The sequence below is a fragment of the Sphaerodactylus townsendi genome, linkage group LG06, assembly GCF_021028975.2.
Source record: "Sphaerodactylus townsendi isolate TG3544 linkage group LG06, MPM_Stown_v2.3, whole genome shotgun sequence".
NCBI lineage: Eukaryota > Metazoa > Chordata > Lepidosauria > Squamata > Sphaerodactylidae > Sphaerodactylus > Sphaerodactylus townsendi.
In genome coordinates this window covers 25,804,454-25,822,246 of record NC_059430.1, presented here as the reverse complement: position 1 = coordinate 25,822,246, position 17,793 = coordinate 25,804,454, and the positions used below count along the sequence as shown (strand labels likewise).

At 43.6% G+C, this 17,793-nt stretch overlaps 1 protein-coding gene across 9 annotated transcripts in view; it reads left to right on the top strand.

Annotated features, from left to right (window-relative positions):
• IQSEC3 (IQ motif and Sec7 domain ArfGEF 3) overlaps positions 1 to 17,793 on the top strand; it is a 219,305-nt gene that overhangs the window by 114,141 nt on the left and 87,371 nt on the right. The window contains exon 1 of one of the 9 annotated variants that reach the window (XM_048499203.1): positions 268 to 311. The exons of the other annotated variants lie outside the window; for them this stretch is intronic. The gene's annotated coding sequence lies outside the window, so the exon portion shown is untranslated. Of the gene's footprint in view, positions 1 to 267; positions 312 to 17,793 lie in introns of those variants that run through there. 9 annotated transcript variants of the gene reach the window in all.

Sequence of the window (17,793 nt, the reverse complement as noted above, 5' to 3'; positions counted from 1 at the left end):
GTTCATTCTGTGGGCTTTCTGGAGTCCACTGTGGAGGCCGCATGGGGATCCCCTGCAGAGATGAATGGCATTCCAGCATGGAAAAAAAAACACCCCAAAATAATTCCATTCCTGTGACAGAGAAATGTATTACAAAATATGTAAAGGCAAACATCTGAGGCAGAATTACTCAGGCCCTGGTCATTTTGAAACTGTGCTTGTGTGGGGTGACCCAAGGCAAATGAGGCAGAGGGCATCCCAGCGGGGATGGAAGGACATGAGATCTTAGTTGTTTGCAGAACATCCCACTTGTCTGTGGTCTATTCAGACAGGTAGGAATACAATTTCCCATTGTTATTTTGAGATGATAGTTGTTGCTTATGTTGGCCAGGAATCGGATTGTAGTCAAACCATCTTGCTTTCCATCTTGGGATAGTTTCATGTTCCCAGGTGACTACTGTCAACAATTTACCATGTGTCTGTTTCTTGTAATTTCACTGTGGGCACCTGAAACCACAGAGTTAACAAGTTGGCTCCAAAGCTGAGTTTCTGTTAACAGAAGGTGCTGCTGCCAGCACAAAAGAGCATTGTGGCTTCTCTCCTCTGAGCTCTCTGAATTGGTCTGCCATCCTCCAAGAGAGAATCTTGGGAAAATCTGTGGCTTGCAGCAGAAGTGGGGTGGCAAAGGCCCCTTTCCACACATGCAGAATAATGCATTTTCAATCCACTTCCACAAATGTTTGCAAGTGGATTTTGCTATTCCGCACAGTAAAATCCAGCTGCACAGTGCATTGAAAGTGGATTGAATGTGCAGTTCTCTGCATGCATGGAAGGGGCCAAAAGTTACATTCCACTTGTGGAAAAAGGCTTCTGTTCACAGACATTTTGATTTGGACCCAGTCTATAGTCTATGAACGTAGGATGAGGTCAGATATCTGCTATCAGGTGCCATTCTAGTTATCAGAAGGGGTGGGATTATAACTTGCCACACTGCATTATTGAATACTACAAGGTTGCCATTGCGTTCTGTACACCCTGATCCAGGATCAGAAACATAGCATATTACAGTGTTTGATCTCCCATTAGGTTTTTGTGAAGGAGGATTGAGTTTTTACAGCTTCAGGTAAGATTCAAATCTACCCAAATTCACTTGTGGTTGTTTTTGGTTCTGAAGGTTCTCACTGGACTGGTCTGTAAAGTTTGATATGCTCTACAAAGCAAAAAAAAGTGTTTATCACCATTATCTACTGTGCTTTGAAGTTGAAGGTTGAGCAAATGCCTCCTGCTGACTAAGCTTAACTGAGCGGTTTTGAAGCATTAACTTTCACCATGTATGTGCTGGGGAGTCATGTGTTTGCTGGTAGATTAACTTTACTTTCCCTGCGTGTGTGCATTGTGTGTGTGTGTGTGTGTATGTGTGTGTGTGTGTGTGTGTGAAATTCCTAAATGAAACATCTTTTTTTCTGGTAGGAAATTAAGACTAAAATAGAAGAATTGCTAGGGAACATAATTTTATAGGGGACCATAAATGGAGGTTATGAGAGTTCTATGGTGCATGGCTCTCTCTCTCTCCCTCTCTGTTGCATGTGTGTTCATTTACCTACAGCTAATTGTTCAAAGAGCAAGCGTGGTGAAGTGGTTCGTGTGCTAGACCACGATCTGTGACACCTAGATTTGTGAGATTACTCCGTCATGGAAGTTTACTGGGTGACTGTGGGCCAATCAGTCTCTCAATCTAGCCCACTTCACAGAGTTGTTGTGAGTAGAAAATATGAGGAGTGGGGAAGAACAATGTTGTGAACTGCCTTGGATTCCCTTTGGGGAAAGAAGCTGGATATCTAGATATTCTTATTCACATTCTTATTCATTCATTTACAAAACAAATGATAACAAATGTATCACTATGTTCAACTCTTCAAACAGCAGTCAAACTAGCATGGGATTAGTGCTCTCAAATAACCACTTTTCAGTGTCTTTTGATGTAATGTGCACATGTGTTTACATACACTTTGCATCGTTCTATCACAAATTCTGCATTCTTGTAAAGGAATAATGGGACCAAAGGAACCAAAGCTGAGTAAAAACATTACCGAAAATAGATAGTGTCTGGAAGAGACGAGACAAGAGGCTGCAAGAGGTCTTTGCAGAGGAAACCATTTGGAAGTTCTTTCTTGTCCCCTCCTCAAAACTTCCCCTTTGGGATCCTCTGCATCCTCAGCGACTTGAGGAGGTTGATTTTCTCCTGTCTTCACTTTTCTCCCCGTTAACTAAGAGGTAGGAGAAGACGCTCTATGATCTTTGTACACTGGATTCCAAGTATCATGGGAGTGATGATCCCCAGATTTCAATGAACATAGCCATGACAGTGATTTTGTGCAGGGATTCAATGTGAAACATAGACTGGGATGCAGAATTCAGTATCCTACTAATAAATTAAATACCAAGGAAATCAACTTGCAAGCCTGTTCCCTCTTGGTCCAGAAGCTCAGAAAAGTCCCATAGCCATCCTGGTGAGACTGCTGTTTTTCCCTTACTCCTGGAAGGGAATCTCTTTGTAAAAGAGGGAATCTCTTGTAAAACCTTGGTCGTTCATGGTTTGATCATAGAAGCAGCCAAGAGATAATGAAGTGCATTTATCTGTCCGTCCGTCCGTCCGTCCGTCCGTCCGTCCGTCCGTCCGTCTGTCTGTCTGTTTATTTGATTTCTAAACCGCCCTCCCCCTAGGGGCTCAAGGTGGTGAACAACAATGATAAAAAAAGCTTAAAACGTAACATAAAACTGATTAGCAGCAATAAAACCTGGAACCGTACAACGACAGATGGCGTTCTACCCTCCACCCTCCCTATCATTATGCCCATGGTAGGCCAGATGAAATGGCAGCCATGTATTTAACTAGGCTGGCCAAATGCCTGGCGGAACAGATCCGTCTTACAGGCCCTTTGGAAACTCTGCAGGTCCCGCAGGGCCCTGATCTCCCTTGGAATCCTGTTCCACCAGGTGGGGGGCAGGGCTGTAAAAGCCCTGGCCCTTGTAGAGGCCAGCCTGATAGCTTTAGGGCCAGGGATCACCAGGAGGTCCTCCTCCGATGAACGGAGGGGCCTAACGGGGCGATATAGGGAGAGACAGTCTCGTAGGTATGCCGGTCCAAGGCCGTGAATGGCTTTGAAGGTCAAGACCAATACTTTAACCATGACCTGGAACTCAATTGGCAGCAAGTGCAGATGGTGTAGGACCAGAGTAATCCGGACTCTGCTTGATGCTCCTGTAAGAAGCCTGGCTGCCGCATTCTGTACGAGTTTCAATTTCCGGATCAAGGCTAAAGGCAAGCCCGCAAACAGCGAGTTACAGTAGTCTAGCCTGGAGGTAACCGTTGCATGAATCACAGTGGCTAGATCAGGACGGGAGAGGTACGGGGCCAATTGCCGTGCCTGCCGCAGATGGAAAAAACCCAACTGAGCCGTTCGGGTGACCTGGGCCTCCATTGATAGTACTGGGTCCAGAATCACCCCCAGGCTCTTGGCAGATGAGGCCAACTGTAAAGCCTCACCATGCAGCGTAGGCAGGCCAAAGGACACCGGACACTCTCCCCGACCCAGCCACAGGACTTCCGTCTTTGTAGGATTTAATTTCAGTCGATTTGCACTCAACCAATCAGCAACAGCGTCCAAACAACGCTGAGACAGTAACAATAAGAGTATGTTTATAATCTCCTGAGATTTTATAATCTCCCCTTGAGAGTCCATCCCTCTCTGAATTCAATCATAATTTTTCTGTCCCAAGAGGAAGAGATACTAGTCTTATAGCGTAGTCTCTGTCTGCCAGGTGTGACAATATAGCAGCAGTATTATATGATAAATCTTTTGGCCCTTTCTGCACAGAAAATGTATAGCGGGTTGCAGTCAGGATAAAGTAACTCACTTTCCTGTTTTCGTGTCCACATGCATCTGTACAGGCAGTGATTGGAGCCCACAGAAACCATGTGGGTTTCTGTCACACTTTCGCATGGAGGTGCATCTATTTTTAAAATTCACCTCCCACCAATGCGTAACTACACAGGCATGCGCGAATGAACCCCATCAGCCATGCTGACATCTCATGATACTGTAACCTCTAACTATGGGTTCTGTGGGGCAGAACTTGGAAGGAGTTGCAACAACTAAATTTAAAACAAAATGGTTTACTTTTCTTAACAAATAACACTTATTAAACGTTAACATTTAACATTAACACTTCACAGTCCTGTTGAGTTGCATTCCAAGTCCTATTTACAGTCTATTGATAATGCCAAGTCTAATTCTTCCTGCTGGTGGTTGGCTTATGAAGACTTCAGAGGCTTGGTGAACTGGATTCAAAATGATGAAGGTCCCCAAAAGAACTCCCATCAATTATATACACAGAAATCCCTGAAACAATAAATTCTAACATTTACAATACAGCAAAAATAAACAACTCCCTTCCCACTAGTTCCCAACAACTCTGCAGTTACCTTAAACAAGGTGTTAAGAGCATACAAAGAAATAAATCAAGGTCCCAGCCTGGTAGCCTTGCTTCCTCCAACTTCACTGAGAGCATATGCACCGGAGACAAATTCCTTGTGTGTCAAATCACACTTGGCCAATAAAGATTCTATTCTATTCTATTCTATTCTATTCTATTCTATTCTATTCTATTCTATTCTATTCTATTCTATTCTATTCTATTCACCAGTTTTTGCAGCCTCCTGCTGCTTTGAGTCTCCACCCCTTTCTGTGTCAACCCATCCTGAACATAGGGGTTACAATACCACGATACGGCCCTTTGCGCCTGCGCAGCTATGCAGATGTGAGCTGGGAAATTTTTTAAAAAGGAAAGTGCAGCCAAATAAAGTGTCTCCTGCCCGGCCGTTCGCTCACAAGCGGCTGCAACCTGGGATTTTTAAAAAAGACCCATGGATAGTGTGATTTTAGAAAAACCTGGTTTTGGGGAAATAACATGGGGCAGCCTCACTTTAGGGGCAGGATCTGTGCAAAGTCCCCTTCCCGATGGGTTTTTAAGCATCCTTAACCCGTGTTTCTTGGCCCGTGCGGAACGGGCCTGAGTCTCACTTCAGCCAGAGCTATCTGCATGTCCAAACACTGGAGTGAATGGTGCTTTGGGGAGTGATGAGTCATCTTCTGTACATTTGCTGTCTGCCAGCTACAAACTTGCCACCAAGCTTAAGTACATGTACAGGGTGCAGCCCTAATAACTGATATATCATTGAGGCTGGTAAGGTGGAGTCCTGAGACAAGGGTGGAGGGAAGAAAGGGGGCTTAACAGCGCAGTCCAAGCCAGAGTTGCACCCTTCTAAATCCATCAGACTCAAAGTGTTTAGAGCCATGGTGGCGAACCTTTGGCACTCCAGATGTTATGGACTACAATTCCCATCAGCCCCTGCCAATTGGCCATGCTGGCAGGGGCTGATGGGAATTGTAGTCCTTAACATCTGGAGTGCCAAAGGTTCGCCACCACTGGTTTAGAGGGTTTTAAGTCGACCGAGAACGACACTGTTAATCAGTTTTCAAGGAGTCACAAGACAATCATACCTCCCTTAGAACATAAGAACAAGAGCCTGCTGGATCAGACCAGAGTCCATCTAGCCCAGCACTCTGCTACTCGCAGTGGCCCACCAGGTGCCTTTGGGAGCTCACATGTAGGATGTGAACGCAATGGCCTTCTGCGGCTGTTGCTCCCGATCACCTGGTCTGCTAAGGCATTTGCAATCTCAGATCAAAGAGGATCAAGATTGGTAGCCATAAATCAACTTCTCCTCCATAAATCTGTCCAAGCCCCTTTTAAAGCTATCCAGGTTAGTGGCCATCACCACCTCCTGTGGCAGCATATTCCAAACACCAATCACACGTTGCGTGTGATTTTATTAGTCCCAATTCTTCCCCCCAGCATTTTCAATGAGTGCCCCCTGGTTAACTTAATTAGATATTATAAGCAGGCATTGGCTTGCTTGCTTGCATAAAACATGCAGACTCCAGGCTTTGGCTTTTTGGACACCTCGTGTAGGTTCCCTAGATGTGGGATGCTTATTTTCTTCTTTCCAACTAAAGTCCATATGCCCTGACCTGGATAGCCCCAGACTAGCCCAATCACATCAAATCCCAGAAGCTAAGCAGGGTCAGCCCCACTTAATATTTGGATAGGAGACCACCAAGGTATACCAGGGTTGCTGCGCAGAGGCAGGCAATGGCAAACTACCTCTGAACGCCTCTTGCTTTGAGAACCCTGTGGGGTGGCTGTAAGTTGGCTGTGACTCGATGCCCCCTCCAGAAGGTACACACAATCCGAGATACGAGACGCTCAATTTTTACAGGAAGGAGGACATCTGGCAGAAAGGGTGTCAGCAATGGAAATCCTGCAAAGGTAGTTTTTTAAAATTATTATGGGAAGGGGGAGGGGGATTCTCTGCCCATGGGATTTGCATGTGTTGGCTTCCTTTTGAAGTTTAATTTTCTCGTGCATAAAGTGCTGCTTAGATCAGACTTGAAACATGATCAATGCAACTGGCAAGTGTTTACTTCGTGATTGTGGAGCAATTAAATTCCAACTCAATACAGTTTAGGCATCAAACAGCTGCGTGCTCATTCCTAAAGTGCCTGCCGGATTACTCATCACCACATCCAGACGGCCGTTTGCAGCCTCAGCACCAATTAGTGGCGAAGAATCATAACAAAATTGATTTTCTTGGGTCTTGCCCCTAGACCCATTCTTGCCAGAGTCTTGGATAGGGTGCCACTCTTGATATAATTTTTGAATTGCTAAACGCCTATAATACAAAGCTAAGCTGTTGACACAGTAACTGGTCAAGGATTTGTTTTGATCCTTCAAGGAGGAAACTGACAGAGCCCTGAAGGTTTTATGAAGGATAAGCATACCAAGGAAATACCTAAATGTCTTAGAATAGGTAATTGTGTCTTGTGTGTATTCATGCTTATCTTTTCCAGCAAACAATATTGTATTCCTCCAGTTGTAGATCAATAAAATAGATCTGCCTTTTGTGGGATTAAATGACCGTGCTTCCCTTCCATTTTGTCCCTGTGAAAAAAAGTTGCGATTTGTCCATATTTCTTCATGAATAAAGGAGGAAGGAGATGATTACATTTGGAAATGATTTTCAGGGACTTATGATCAGTATAAATTCCCCTCATCTCCAATATTCTCTGCCACTTTCATTCATAGCTGATGCTAGAGACTGGCAAGGTTTCAGATGGGCAGGTATCAGAGATTGGCAGATACCAGTCCCAGCCTGCTAAGAAACCACCAAAAGTTATTACTATCATTTTGGCATTCATGTGTCAGATGAAAGCAGGAACAAGTCAAGATAGAGGAATGTGTTCTTTCTCTGATTTGTTCTAATAAGGTAGTTAACTTGCTTACCTGTGGTTCTGGTGGGTTTTCCGGGCTGTGTGGCCGTGGTCTGGTGGATCTTGTTCCTAATGTTTTGCCTGCATCTGTGGCTGGCATCTTCAGCGGTGTATCACAGAAGGAAGTCTGTTACACACAGACAGGCGAAGTGTTAGGAAAAAGATCCACCAGACCATGGCCACACAGCCCGGAAAACCCACCAGAACCAGTTGATTCTGGCCGTGAAAGCCTTCGACAATACATTGCTTACCTCTGTTCCTTGTCAGCTGGTCCTCTGCCCAAACACAAGTAGGCCCCATAGCTAAAGCATCGTGATGTGATTCTACCCCGTGGGTCAGTAATGACCCGGTGCTTGCACAGGGAGCTACCTTTACCTTTATTGCTGAAGTTTCTCAAGCTCTGCCTCCCAGCCTGGAGTTGGCACCATGCCTTTTTCCTGCTGGGAGGCTCATTAGCTACTGCTGTGAAATGTAGAGCAATAGGAGGGATGCTTCCAGTGATAAGAACATAAGAACATAAGAACAAGCCAGCTGGATCAGACCAGAGTCCATCTAGCCCACACTCTGCTCCTCGCAGTGGCCCACCAGATGCTTTTGGGAGCTCACATGCAGGTTTTTTTTTTTTTAATTATTATTATTATTATTATTATTGATACAAAACAGTTATACACAGCAAACAAGATCAATATGCTGGATTTTGTATTACATCACACGTCGGACACTTCCCAAGCATCTAGGACTATGTGATGTATCGACGAATAATGCGTGCAGAGCCGAGTAGGGTGGCCTTTTGCAGCTGACATATAGGTGATTTTGGTCAGAAGCCAATTTATTTTAAGTGCCGTTCAAGATCTTTAGGCACTGCACCCAGTAAAATGTGCCGATCACCACTGGGACCACCTTTACTAGTTTGTACCAGAGTCTTTGCAGTTCAATCCTTAAATCCTCATATAGAGTGTAAGTTTTTTCCAGTTGCTTTCCCTTTACATCAATCCTGCTGTCACTGGGAATACATAGCATCAACTATTGACACTTTCTTTTTTTCCCACAATGCATTGAGGTCAGGAGTATTGTGTTCCCAAAACTTTGTCAGTCTAGAATCCGGAAGTCCAAGAGTAGTTTTCACGTGTTCATTTTTTCCAGTGACCTTTTTCAGGTTTGTAGGATTCCACCAGTTCTTTGTCACAGGCAGATGGTAGTTGTAGCACAAGTTCAGTGAATCATCCCAGGCAACAGTATTAATACCTCTCTACTTGTAGCCTTGATCCGTCTCATGCTGATCTTCTTGCAGCAATAAGTATGTGATCTATTGTTTCGTCTGCTTCCTTACAGGGGAGTCTGCACTTAGGATCTGTGGTTGACTTTTCAATTCCTGGCTTTGAAAGTGGCGTTTGTTCAGCGAATTCGCTTGTTCTTGGGCTGCAAGAATCGAGCTCTCAGTCTCTTTTCAAAAGTTCCATTTGGCGAAAATTACAGCCAGGTTTTTTTTTCCTTTGTCAATTTTGTCCTCAATTTTTTTCTAGGAACTGTCCATGGAGAGCCTTCTTTTGCCAGTTTTCTCTTCTGCTTTGCAGTGTATTTTACAATTATTCACTTCCTTTTGTCTTTGCACTTTTGGGCAGTTTTCTACTGTTAGCTTCCATCAATGTTAGTTTCTTCACTGTTTTTTCACATAATCTGCCAGTGCATGTTTCTCTTCTTCCACCGCTTTTGTTTCACTCTGCAGAAGCCCTCTACCTCCCCTGGATTTTCTGGGTAGGTAAAGTCTATCCAACATCCCCTTTCTGGCAGTTAGCCGTAGTGAGTAGGATTGTCACTCCAGTTTCTTGTTTTTCTGTCCAGATCATCCAGCTCTCTGCTTGCGTCCAGTTCCGCAATTCCAGCGGATTAGTATCTGATGTGAATTTATGGCCCAGGTGTTGATAGCCTTGATGCATTATTCCCGCCAAGCACTTGTTTCAAAATTTGCTCTTAAAATTTTTTCTCTGACCAGCACGGACATATTCTCCTGCTGACCACATTTTTTCACATGTGCATAGCTTTCTTGAGTGTTGTCCAGCTGTGAGTATCTCCAATGGTATTTATAGGATTCGGTTGGTTTGCACTTCTATGGTTTTTCCATTTAGGCATCTCTATGCCCTTACTGTCAGTAATTTTCCCTTTCTTCAATGCCACTGTGGCGCATTTGTCCAAGCCGAGACTTATACTAATGTCATTTGCTGAAGATTCTCTGGACGCTGTGTTGGTCAGTGACTGAATTTCAGTTTCTGATTTTCCATAAAACTTTAGATCATCCATGTACCTGACAAATTAGAATTTTTGGTGGAATTTCTTGGTGGCAGTTTGATAGCCCAGGGTTGTTTTTTGAAGAATTTTTGACAGTGGGATCATTGCCATGATAAACAACAATGGTGACAGTGAGTCACCCTGGAAGGAATTCCTCTTGATGTTGACAGTTCCACGTAGCTTTGGTTTGCCCACAAACAACTCAGTTTTCCAGTGTTTCATTTGCATTTTGAGTAAACTTGCTAATATTTTCCCACAAACCCTAATGACATCCAGACGTTTGATGATCCAACTGTGTGGCAGTGGAGTCGAATGCTTTTTTTTGTAATCAATCCATGTTGTATACAGGTTTGTTTTCGGCGGCTTTTGCAGTTCTCCGGTATCATTTTATCAATCAGAAGCTGATCTTTGGTGCCCTCTACTCTTCTTTTTATTACCTTTTTTGTTCTACTGGCAAGAGATGTTATTTGCCTCCAAGTAATCTTGGATTTGATCAGAAGCCAATTATGCCTGTCAGCAGTTTGAACATTGTAGGCAAAACCGCGTTATTGGCCTGTAGTTTCCTGGTATTGTCCCTTTTGCTGAATTCTTTCTGTATCGATATGTTTTTTTTCAGTTACTATCCATTTCACTGGATGTTTCCAGGTTGCAGCATCTTCATTGAATTGTTCAGCCATTTTGGGGAGTGCAGGCTGGTCAGATATTTGAGCCAAAATCCATGCAACTGATCATTTGCCAGGTGATGTCCAATTTTTGACTTTCTTTCACTCTTTTACTGATCATTTCTATTGTTATTTGGCTAGAGTTTCTCATCTTGTTCTTTAGAAATTTCTGTTCAAAAGTCTTTTTTATCCGCCAACATTTTTTATTTGTAGCCTTTTTTCTGTTTCCCTACAAATCTTTTCCAGAATGTATTTGTAGCTGTTTTTTCTGAGTTTTTTCATTCTGCACAGCTGCCTGCTGATTCAGTGACTCTGGTAGAAACCGCCTTTGATCCAGATTGAAAAGAGTTGATTTTGTTTGTACTGGATGATTCTAGCTTCCTTATGGTTCAATTTTTCTCTGGCTGTTGCTGTGATTTGTTGTTTCACAATTTCAAATTCTTCTTCAATTTTCTTATTGATGTTCAGCCAATTATTATTTTTTAATCAGGTTATTTCTTTATTTTGACATTTTTCAGTTTTTTGTTCCTTCATGTTCTTTCAGATTGCTTGCATAGATGTCATTGGAGTTCTTTGATTTTTAACTCCAACCCTGATTTTTTCCATTTTGGTTTTCCAGCGTCATTTTTCTTAAGGGCTTCAGTTTTTCATCATCCCCAATTCTTGTGTTACAATCTTTCTTGTACTGTATGCAAGCTTTCGATTAGTTTTCTTCCATTGAGGTTATCTGGATGAAAGTTATGCGAGTGCAGCATTCCACATCACTTCCATTAGAGGTGCCAGATGTTTTCTTGGTACTGTTTTCAATGTTAGCAGTCTTTTGCCTTTCTTCCTTTGATGCAGCATAGGTCAAAATTTTTTCTCTTTAAGTTCTTGTTGCCTTGTGGTCAATGTACTGAGTGTACGAAAAAAAATGGCTTTCACAGGTTTTTTTTTTTTTTTTTTTTTCATGCAGAATTTCTTGCATTTTCTTCACAGCTCAAAATGTTCAGTGGACTCGAATCCATTGTTAGAACTCCCACCACAATTGTCTCCCACAGTTACCTGTTCTACTGTTTCCTTGATTTTCCATTATTTCTTCAAGTTCGACTTTCACTGAACACCTTTGTTCCTGGTTATGAATACGCCTCTGGTCAACAAGTTCTCGGATTCAGTTACAGTTGAATCTGGATATCTTCGAAGTTTCCACAGCCGGTACACATCCGTTTTTGGTAGCCAACGCTTTTGGGGTTCCGATTTATGGTAGCAGTTCATGACAGTTCGATTCTCTGACATTGAAAAATTTCTGCCGCTTTGGTAAGTTGTTTTGCTTCCAGTTGCCCTGCAGGCCAATACCCTGGTTGCTCAGCAATGGGTCCCTGTTTCCTGCAGCCCACGCAGCCGGCCGGATGCCCAGGTTCCACTCAGCGCCCATACAGCGGTCCTTATTATCCTGAAGCGACGACCGGGAGCCAATTATAGACTTCTTTTGAGTTTGTTTCACCATATTTTAATGGGTTGGGTGCACTTAGTCCTTCTCCTCAATTGAGAGATTATCTGGCATGGATTGAACCTGCCGGTAGTTTGCACTACCGCCAGCACAGCTCTCAACATCACAGAAGCAGTTAAGCCCCCCGCCAACGACAAGGCGGCACCCGGTGGGGGGATTATTATTATTATTATTATTATTATTATTATTATTATTATTATTATTATTATTATTATTATTATTATTATTATTATTATTATTATTATTATTAATTCGATTTGGTAGACTGCCCTACCCCCGAAGGGCTCAGGGTGGTTTACAAAAACAATAAAACACAATACATCGAATAAACTCAGGTAAAACAATAAATACGTTAAAAACATTTGCCGCAGTAATCTTCTATAGTTACTTAATTAAAATAGATGGATGACTGGCAGATGTTCAAATCAGATGACCCACAGTGCAAACAGAGAGGGCAAACAGAGAGAGGTGGACTCAGCGGCCAACCTCCCAAAAGGCCCGGTGGAACAGCTCGGTTTTACAGGCCCTGTGGAACTCCCCAAGATCCCGCAGGGCCGTAACAGATGGAGGAAGAGCGTTCCACCAGGCAGGGGCCAGGGCCATAAAATCCCTGGCCCCGGTGGAGGCTAGCCGCATCATTGAGGGACAAGGGGCCACCAGCAAATTCGCCTCTCCCAAACGGAGAGGCCGACTCGGGACATATGGGGTAAGGCAGTCTCGCAGGTATGAGGGCCCCAGGCCGTGAAGGGCCTTAAAGGTCAATACCAGCACCTTGAAGACAATCCGGAACTCCACAGGGAGCCAGTGCAAGTGGCACAGCACAGGGGTGATATGTTCTCTAGCCGAGCCACCCGCAAGAAGACGGGCCGCAGCATTCAATTTCCGGCTTCAATTTCCGGATCAACCACAAGGGAAGGCCCATGTGAAAGCAATGGCCTGCTGCTGCTGCTGCTGCTCCCGAGCACCTGGTCTGCTAAGGCATTTGCTATCTCAGATCGAGGAGGATCAAGATTGGTAGCCATAGATTGACTTCTCCTCCATAAATCTGTCCAAGCCCCTTTTAAAGTTATCCAGATACTGCCAGATGTTGCTAGTAGAACCACACCCCCATTTGGAATAATGCTTCCTTCAGTTGTGCCTTACAAGTATTGACAGCTGCCAAAAGGCTATGATGTAAAATTGTGTATCAGTCCTCCAAATACCTTATCTCTTCCCAGCAAGCCTGCCTGTCTTTCATAGTATACAGTAGTTAGAGGCTGTCCACTTGGTTAATCTAGGAACAAAGAGGGATCTTGACCATTTGTCCCAGAATTGGCAGCATCATCCAAAGTAGAGTTACACCCTTCAGAGTTCATTGATATCCATGGAGTTAGGATGGTGAAACTCTGCTTTGGATAACAGTGTGAATCTCCTGGATGGAATCTTTCTTGGTCAAGGGATTTGAGTGTCTTTCCTGTTGATAGCAATCAAGACAGCTAAGTGTAGGGGCATGAGAGTAGGTTGTAAAATTATTCATGGTGTGGAGAAAGTGGATAGAAACAACTTTCTCTCTCCTGGCGCTAGAACAAGTTTGCTCAGTGGAGTACTACAGTCAAGGCTTTCCCCAAGAAAATATGAAATGAAACATGAATTCACTTTTCAGCCAGTGTGGTGTAGTGTGGTTAAGAATGGTGGACTCTAATCTGGAGAATCGGGTTTGAAGAAGAACAGTTTGGATTTACATCCCCCCTTTCTCTTCTGTAAGGAGACTCAAAGTGGCTTACAATCTCTTTTCCCTCCCTCTCGCAACAAACACCTTATGAGGTGGGTGGGGCTGAGAGAGCTCCGAAGAACTATGATTCACACAAGGTCACCCAGCTGGCACATGTTGTAGTGCACAAGCTAATCTAGTTCACCAGATAAGCCTCCGCAGCTCAAGTGGCAGAGCGGGGAATCAAACCTGGCTCTCCAGATTAGAGTGCACCTGATCTTAACCACTATACCACGCTGGCTCTACTCCTGAACATGAAGCCTGCTAGGTGACCTTGGGCCAGTCACAAATTCAATATGCCCTTGTTTTGAATGGAATCCTTGCAAGATAAGGGCTGCAGAAATATGGGTGGAGGTCACTGTGGTCCAAGGTTTCACTGGAAGTTTGGAGCCCTCTCAGCAAGATCACAAGGTCAAGGGATTAGCTGTCTAGTTCTAGCCATTGGCAAAGGATGAGCAACTGCTGTGAATTTGCTTGCTCCCTCAATGTCAAAAAGAAGTTTGGCCTAATTTCCAGCTACTTGGGGAATGGAAGAGTGAGGACAAGGACTTCTACCACTGGCCGGAGGTCCAAGGGCCACAGGACGCTTGCTTGGATGGAGGAAGCACAGAACATGAGTGAGATCCCCAACTGCAAATCAATTTTAGCTATCAAATGGATCTTCTGCACCTGTCTTTCCCTTTCCTTTTTAGTTTGTAGCCCCAGGAACGGGGCCCTACCTCTGTTATTTGATATGGGCATTGTTGTCTGGATGCCACCAACTGAAAGATGGGCTGTAAAGACCAAATATGTCTCTCAGAATATCAAGGGCTGAATTACCATTTTGTAGGACATCCCGAAACCTGTTCCACGGCCTTCACATTCTAAATTCCTGGAAGACAGGCCTGGGGAAGCAAGTTAACCCACTTTTTTGGCCAACATTAAATTAACATGCTTTTTTAAAAAAGGCTTAAAAAAACTAGTTTCAGCAAAATTTCTGCTTTGTTAGCATTATACTGTTTGCAAAATTCTATCCTCATTTCTCTTCCTTATTGAGGTCACAGGTACCAAGAAGGGATGTTTCTTTCTCAGCAGCCAGCCTGCCATCGCAGCCACTTCGTGGACTTGCTAAATGCCTGGTTTTCAAAATTTTACAAATTGCTGTCGTGAAGGGTACCACACACACAAAAACAACAACAACAACAGTTGGTTCATCCTATCCAAATAGAAAGCCTTGGGTTTCCCAGTGCCGAAGGCATTGTGAATGTTTGGATTTGGTTTAGCCCTGGTGCTGAGATGGAAGCGGTCCTTTTGCACAGAGATTTGAAAATCTCTGGCCCTTGGGCCAAATATGTCACATTTGTCCAAGAAGGTCAGACTGATGTGCATCATTCTCTCTTCCTCATTGTATCTCCACAACAGCCTTGTCTGACAGATTAGGCTAAGAGGAAGAGACAGGCCCATGGTCATCCAACAAGTTTCAAGGCACTGGAGGGAGTCGACCCCAGTCTCCCACTTTAAGTACTTTAAGCACTAGCTCTCCCAATTTCTTCTCTTTTCAGCCCTTCCTCCTTTGAATGCAACTGTCAGTTTGGCCCAAATCTAATTATAGTTTTGATCATCCTCATCCTTTGCATTTGTTTAGCTCTTCACATAAATTTTAGCTTAAGAGTGTGGGATAGTCTGAGTCAAGAGATGCTTTCTAGCATGTGTATATCTGTCTGTCTATTACCCCGCTATCCCTGTCTTAAAGTGGCACACATGTCTGTTCCATCTCTTCCACATTTTGGCTTGACAGCCACAGTAAGGTAGACTTAAGCTGAAAGAAAGGACTAGGCCTAAGGTCACCCAAGGAGCTTCATGAATTTTACCGAATTTTTAGGGCATTTTACCAAGCCTAGTAAGGACGGGATAAAACCCGGGTTGCAAGGGAGGGACGGACTTTGCATGGATCCCACTCCTAACGTGAGTCCACTCTGTGTTTTCCCCCCAACCTGGGTTTTTCAAGAATCACAATTTGTGTGATTCTTTTGTTTTAATGCACCTTGCAGCCGTGACTGAGCAAACAGCCCCAGGTGGGAGACACAGTATGTGGCTGTACTTTTTTTTTTAACCTCCCAGCTCCCATCTGCGGAGCCATGCAGGCACTTGTGGAACATGAGGCGTCAGGAAGGCTCTGGTGGTTCATGTGTGCCTGCCTGCATATCTGTGCATTGGAGGAAGGTAAGGAAAAAAAGACACACCTCTGCGCGATAGTGTGCACCCCACCCGATGCGCTGGCTGTCCTTGGGATGGCCAGCCATGCGAATGATCTGGGGTGAGTACGGGTTCATGTATCCCGCCTGCAACCCACTTGTAATTTGCTGTGCAGAAAGGGCCCAAGGGAATGAAGAGGCAAAATCCTCAGATGGCCAGTATCTTTTCAGACTACATGTGGCCACTTGATTTTGAAATGCTCTCTAATGTAAAGAATAAATTATTTGCATTTAAAAAGTCTAATTAGCAGACAACAGACTGAGTCACCTAGAGTCTTTTTTAGATGTAGGCAAATGTTTTAAAATGTGGCACTCGTATAATCCGTGCTTCTACCTCAAGACGCGGCCACATCATTCAGCTGCAAGTGCAGACCAGCTTTCCTCTTTTATTCTCTTTTAATCAAATCACAGCCACCAGTTCTTCAGCCAGTGTTGGCCTTCATACGCATCGGGTTATTTTTTCTGTTGGCAGCTGATAATTTTTACAGATATTTCAGTGAATCATTTTAGAACTGTATGATGATGTTTTTATAATCAGTTTGTGCAGTCTTATTGCACGAGCTTAGTACGTGATCCACTGTTTCTTCGACTACTTTGAACAGTCTGCATTTGGAATCAGTTGTTGATTTTTCAATTCTGGTTTCAATTGTATTTGTTTTAATAGCTTATTCTTGAGCCACTAAAATCAAGCCTTTAGTTTTTTTTCCTTCAGTGTTCCAGTTATAAGCCATTGCCGTGTTTTATCTTTGTCCACTTTCCTTTTGATCTTCTCCAGAAATTAACCGTGTAGTGTTTTTCTTTGCTGGGTTTTGTGTGTGTTTTTATTACTTTATGTCAGCCTTCACATTTTGTTTCTTTTGCATTTGATAAGTTCTGGTTCCTAAGTTGCACCAGCACCTGTTCTCGATTATCTTTTACATAATCCCGTAACACATGTATGTTTTTCTTCTTCTACAGTTTGTTTGACTTGTGATAGTTCTCTGCCTCCTGCTCTATGGGGTAGATATCAGTGTTACCACGAGGGTGTAATGCATCGTGAATAGTAATGTGTTTTCTTGTTTTCTGATCCAGACTATCCAGTTCAGCTTGCATCCAGTTAATAATTCCAGCAACGTATTGTGTATCAGGTTTGGCCATGTATTAATGACTTCAATGGTGTTTCCACCATTTAATTTTGTCTTCAGTAGTTTTCTAACTCTGAATATATTCTTTACTGGCAGCCCTCTTGACTTGTTCAGGCTTGATGCTATCCAACTGTAAAATGCCTAGATATTTATAGGCTTTAAATCAGCTTTAATTGTATTTGTTTTAATAGCTTATTCTGTGTGGCTAAAATCAAGCCTTCCATCTCTTTCTTCAATGTTCCAATTATAAGCCGTTGACGGGTTTTATCCCTTTTGATCAGCTGCTGCTGCTGCTGCTGCTGCTGCTTCTTCTTCTTCTTCTTCTTCTTCTTCTTCTTCTTCTTCTTCTTCTCCTAAATCCCTTTCCTGGTCTGTGACTGATAGCACTGGCCCCTGTAGCGTGTATGTGAAGTTTGGATTTTTTTGCCCCTATGTGCATCACTTTACATTTTGCTACATTGAACTGCATTTGCCATTTCTGAGCCCACTCACCTAATTTATCAAGGTCTGCTTGGAGCTCTTCGCAATCCTTTGTGGTTCTCACCACCCTACATAATTTGGTATCATCTGCAAACTTGGCCACCACGCTACCCACCCCTACTTCCAGGTCATTTATGAATAGGTTAAAGAGCACTGGTCCCAAAACGGATCCTTGGGGACACCACTCCCGACATCTCTCCATTGTGAGAACTTCCCATTTACACCCACTCTTTGTTTCCTGTTTCTCAACCAGTTTTTAATCCATAGGAGGACTTCCCCTCTTATTCCTTCATTGCTGAGTTTTCTCAACAGTCTCTGGTGAGGGAACTTTGTCAAAAGCCTTTTGGAAATCCAAGTAGACAATGTCCACCGGTTCACCCCTGTCCACATGCCTG